The sequence below is a fragment of the Lygodium microphyllum genome, chromosome 26 (assembly GCF_053477565.2).
Source record: "Lygodium microphyllum isolate KBCC chromosome 26, Lygodium_microphyllum_v1.1.10, whole genome shotgun sequence".
NCBI lineage: Eukaryota > Viridiplantae > Streptophyta > Polypodiopsida > Schizaeales > Lygodiaceae > Lygodium > Lygodium microphyllum.
Genome location: NC_141160.1, coordinates 22,859,278 through 22,865,243, shown reverse-complemented (window position 1 = coordinate 22,865,243; position 5,966 = coordinate 22,859,278).

Below are 5,966 nucleotides of genomic sequence, written 5' to 3'. Positions count from 1 at the left end.
TCCAATGAGTGAGGGAAGGTGAAAGAGAACTCAAAAGGGTTACAAATCTCCCATTGCTCCCACACCACAAGTTCCTAGGCCCAATTGACGGGATCACACTCCCCACCTTGAGGTATGGCCAATTGAGGAACTTGCGGTGCCCTTGCTTGAAACTTTTTACGGGCATGTTCCACCTACTCCCTGTGCTTGTGCCTTGCCTCCACCATCTATTCCAGTGGCCTTACTTCCTCCCCTTTGCTCTTCTATTTGCACTTGTGGCTACATAGGGGGGCTTGATTCCTGCACTTGATCCTCCTCTTGACCTGATTTGAAATTAGGTCCTTCTTCCTAGACTGGCTCTAGTGGCTCCTATTGTGGTGGTTGCATTTGATGTTTTGGCTCCCCAAGACCTAGCAAGGTTAGTTCTTGTGCGGTTAAGCTAGCTAAGATTAGGTGAGTGTGTTGCTCCTCTAATCCCAAACTAGTGTTTGCTAGTCCTGGGTGCCTTGTCATGGAGTCCATGTTGCAGAGTCCTCCTTGTCAATTCTAGCTTTCTATTTAGTTGCACCACCGTCTCTTCCCCTCTTGGATGCATGACATTCAACACTATTCTTAAGAATGTGCATTGTTGATCCAACATTCTTATCTCGAGAGCCGCAACTTTGCTTTCTGCTAGGAGGTGCTCACCCTTAGCATGGGCCAACTTGTAGGCTAAGTTTTTTATTCAATCTTTGTTTTTGGCCACCCATTGCTCCGCTTTTCCCTTCATCTACTCTAACCCTTGGTTTTGGTACTAGGCTAGGGTGGCAATCACCTGCTCTTGCTCTTGCCACAATATATGCATTTTCTTTTACTCTTGGGTTTTTTGTTTCACTTACATTTTAAGTATGTCTTATTTGTGGAGAGTTGACAGTAGCTGGTTGTGGAGCTCCATCAATTTCCTCTTGTTCTCCTCATCCCATTGGTTCCTTGCCTCTTGCAACTCTTTCCTAGCCTCTTTTTTTTGCCTCTTAAACTCTTTTATTTCCAACTCTAGCCGTTTATTTTCATGGGAATTGAAGGTGCACATATTTTCCAAGGAGATGCAGGTCTCTCTCTCTTCATCATACAACTCCTTGAGATGCTTTCTCCCTCTACCGCCTTCATCATGGCCTCTTTTAATGAGATTATTTCCCTATTATGATGGCCATTACTCTTGCTTGCCTTATCCTATAGCCTACAAATGCAATATTTTCTTTTTTGAGCTGCTCTGCAAGTGCGGCCTTTTTTTCTTCGATTGCCTTGTGAAGTTGGCTTTGAAATTCCTTCTCCAATTTGTCTTGATCTTCATTATGTGACATGGTCAAAGTTACCAAAGTGGCTGACACTTCTAAGTGGGGTACCTTTGGCCCTTACTGTGACTCTATGTCAGCTGTTGTAGTTCTCTTAGTTCCTGCAAGGGGGGCTCCTTTGCTGGGTACAGATGCAATTTCTTATACTTTGCTAACTAGGTAATGCACCCAGGCCATGAGATTGCTTTCATTGATTGCCCCTTCTGTAGTACCCTATGTTGAGGTGATTGTTGGTGTTGTCAAGATTGGTAGGATTGGTTGTAATGGGACTTTTTCCTTGCCTTCCACCACCGGTCTTGGTCTAGTTTCCTCTGTTGTTGTGCTTGTACTTGGCACGTCCTCCCTTACTAGGCTCATCATTACCAATTCCTAAGATTGGGAGGGTTGCTCCACTAATTCCGAATGGCAAGGGAAATCTCCTCCTCTTGTTGTTGTCTCAACCTTTCTTCCTTCTCTTTTTGCCTCTTTCTGTGTTCTTCTTCTAGCCTCTTTGACTCCTCCTACACCCTTTGTAGCTCTCTGTTTTCCTCAATGGTGGAGTAGGCCTTCCGTATGGGGATTTTGAGAGCAATCTTTCTTCTTCCCCCTTGGCTTGAGAGTTCTGAGTCTTGCTACTCACTAACTATCCTCTCGCCCTCAAGGCTTCTTGTGGTTGAGGTGGTTGGTCATTATTCTTTTCATTAATGATTCTTGCCAAGTTGTCCTACTGGTATTTATGGGTTTCTTCTCCCTCCTATTCTCCTCCTAAAATTGAGATGGTTGGGCTTACTAGGGTGGGAGAGTGATGCTCCTCACGGATTGGTGACAACTCTTAGTGAATTGGTGATGGCTCTGAGGTTTTCTCAACCACTTCTCTCTCCTCCTCCTCTAGAGCTTCCTAAATAATGGTTGTTAATACTCCTCCAAAACCTATGGTTGAAGCCTTGGAGGCAAGTTTTTTCCTTTTGGACTTTGCAGTGGTAGCCAAAGACTCTTCTCCTACCACCCTTGGTGTTGTAGCTAGTGCCTTTGTCGAAGCTTATATTGTTTTCCAATTGTAGGCATTCCAATTCACCTCGTCCACCCCGAGTGCATTGGTTGCAAGGCTTTCTAGCAAGGGTACACTGATTCTACTCATAAGGGCATTGTATCTCTAGCTTGAAAAAAGTGTGTGGATCATTTTAGCTTGTAGCTGAATGGTAGGGTCTACAATATCCGCTAGGCTGATTCCATCATTGGTGTAGACCCTTCTTTTTTCCATCCCTAGAATTCCATATGCATCCCTCTTGGGTCTCTTTTCTAGCTTCTTTGCTAGCCCTAGTGCCTTCTCTACGATCTCTAGACTAAGGGAATCCACCACACTTCTAGAGGTCTCGCCTTGCCAGTCACCGTGCCAATGTTCCTTTGGATGTTGAAGATCCTCAATAATGTGCATTTACTGTGGTCTCTATCTTGTCCCACCTTTTCAAGGTACTTAGTAAGGTTACATCGCTCCAACATCCGTGCCACCGCCTCTTTGGTTGTCCACCACTCCTTCCAGATTGTGGATGCTATGATATTTTAATTGGCCGAATGCATGGATTGCCTTGGCTAATCCATATCTTCTATGCTCCTCCTCCAAAAAGGGGAGTTTATTGGCTTTATCCTACTGTCCTTCCATTTTAGGTTCTTGTTGCAACACAACATTCCACAATTAGCTCTCTTTAAAGGGTGTCTCGTGCATGGAAAGTAAGATGACTAGAAAGATCAATGTTTGAAAATAAGAATTCTCATACAATGAGGAATATAACCCACAAACTAAGAATTCTCCTACCAATCGATCCACACCTTCATTCTTTTCTTTTAGAATTCAATTCCTATTTTGAGTTTTCATCCATTACTCCCCTTCCCCTAAAAAGGATGAAAATCCTTCCTAGGATTGTGGAAATCAAAGTGTATGGGCATTCAGTGCATCTATGGTGTGCCTTACTTTCTCAAGAACCAGTTGTAAAACTTGGGGTTATATTTAAGAGTCACATAACTTTCCAAATCTTGTGGACAAATTCCCACTTGTGTGTTGTAAGTCAGCACATCAGTCAAGAAGTCACCTGAGTGGAGCCAACTTGCAATGTGAAGTTCCTCCTCCATGAGAATCTTATCCATGCATGGGTGAAGCATGACATTGTCTTCTAATGGCTAATTATTGGTTATGGCCAATACTCTAAATGAGGTAGGGGCCACATAGGTCAAGTTGTGCTCAAAAGTCTTAATGGTGTGTCTTTGCTCTGCATTGGTTATGATTTGGTGTCCCTCTTAAGCCCATGAAAGGCGCAAATTATACCGCTTGCATATGAAATTGTACTTAGATTCAACGAGTTGTTGAAGTTCAAAAAGTTTTTGGGGTGGCATGGAAAATGTACCTTTTTGATAAGATGTGATCAAGCGTTGGCTTACGGCCTTTTCACATAAGATTTCATTGGTAATCATCTCCTTTGCAATAGTGAAAGTTTTAATAAAGATGAATTCATATTCTTCCCAAGAATATGGTAAGGAACGTACCTCATTTGCTATATGTTCATCAAGTAGGCCTAAGTCTAAACATTTATAACTTCTAGAAAACAATAAAAAAGTTGAATCCAACTATCGGATGCATCTAGCCAAGTCATCCCTAATGTCCGTGGCCACATTGGATGCCCTTCAAGTATGGATCATCATGGTGGCGACGGCTTAAGGTTGTCTGGTGGCTTGGGTTTAGTTGAATATCACAAGTTGACTCAAGGTACTTTGACTAGAGGGTTCTCAGTGGGTGTGCTAGGCTTGGATTGTGAGGTTCACAATTCATTTGACACTTTTTCGTCGAATATTTTGGTGATTATCTTAGAGTCTTTAGGTAGAGTATTGGTTGGTTTCTCATGGGCTCTTGTTTGTTGAACTTTGGGTCAATAAACTGCTTGAGCACTCAAAGATTGAGCACCTTCGTTTTACTTCTTCTCCTCCCCTATTTTGATTATTCTAGGGATATTTGTTGGGTTGCTATCCATCCTCGGCATGGGTGGCATTGGATCGTTGGGTGTAGGGAGGGCCAAAGGGGCTCCCCTTCTGAAATATGGTTGTCTAACCCCTTGATAGTGTGGCTGCATATAAGACTGCTAATAAGGCAACCATCTTGGCAACCGACTGTGCATGGCATCATGCTCGAATCTTCCATAGGTGGCACAAGGCCTTGATATGGGATTGGGCCATTTAGATGGTAGGTGATTTCCTCCATAGGTGGCACAAGGCCTTGATATGGGATCGGGCCATTTAGATGGTAGGTGATTTCCTCCATAGTATACACACTGCACATGGGGTCACATAGGTCTTTGTATTAACTCTTACAGTCTAGCTAGCTCCTAGCTGCTATAGATCGGGTCTAGTCATCAACACTCTTCCCTTTCTCCTATTCGTTGGAGACTACTGCAACTCTCTTAGTATTCCTAATTGCATTGCTACCTTGGTGCACCTTCCGAAAGCTTCCCTCCTTAAGTAAGTTGTCTACCCATATGGCTTCCTCAAAGACTCTCCCAAGCACATCCCTCTACATGTTCAACTTCCTTCCCATGGCCTTATATAGAGTTCTTTGTTTTGAATCCCATTAATGAACACAGTAGAGACCACTCTCTCATTGGGTCGCTCAACTACATATATGTTTTTATAAAGTCTTCTTACATGGGTGACGTAGTCTCGTATGTCCTCCTTGTCTTTTTGATTAACATTCATCAGCTTTACAATGTGGTTATCAGAGTATCCTACCTCCGAGAATCTCTTGATGAAGAGATTCTTTAGTTGGGTGAAGTCATTACGTTCAGCGTTGTGTCTGTCAGGATTGTGGGAGAGAAGGAAGGAGTCTCGCTTGAAGCTTTCTTGCTTGCACAATGGGGGAAGACACACAAGGGTGGAGGCTGAAAACAGTTTTCCTCTTCTTAGTTGTGTAAGCCAAAAGAACTCAAGTACAAAGAAATAGAAGAACCCTATATATGGGTCTCAAACCAAACTCAACTAACTAAGGTGGCATACTAACTGAGCCACGAACTAGAGTAGATAAGGATAGCTATCATGTAGCTATTATTCATGGGCGGTGTACCAACCGCGTCTGCAACTGACAAGTCGGTGACATAAATATACAACGGTCACCCTGGCGTATCACGAGTGAAGCTCGATATCTCAACACTCCCCCTCGAGCTCAATCCCAATTCCTGCACACCAAGCAGGTCTCTGAACTTGCGCAGCTTCTCTGCGCCCAATGCCTTCGTGAATATGTCAGCTACCTGATCCTCTGTGCTGACATAAACTAGATCAATAAGACCTAGTAAAACCCTCTCTCGCACATAGTGATAATGCACCTCAATATGCTTTGTTCTAGCATGATAGACTGGGTTATTTGCCAAGTGTATACTACTCATGTTGTCACAATAAATGACAACTGGCCCATCTGTAGACTGATGCATATCATAAAGTAGCTTATGCAACCAAGCTACCTCACATGCAGCCATTGCTGCACCCCTGTACTCAGCCTCTGTGCTCGACAAGGCAACTGTAGGCTGTTTCTTGCTGCTCCAAGTGACTGCAGCACTCCCAAAAGAGAATACATATCCACTGGTAGATCGTCTATCAGAAATACTACCAGCCCAATCAGCATCAGAGTATCCATGCAACTGT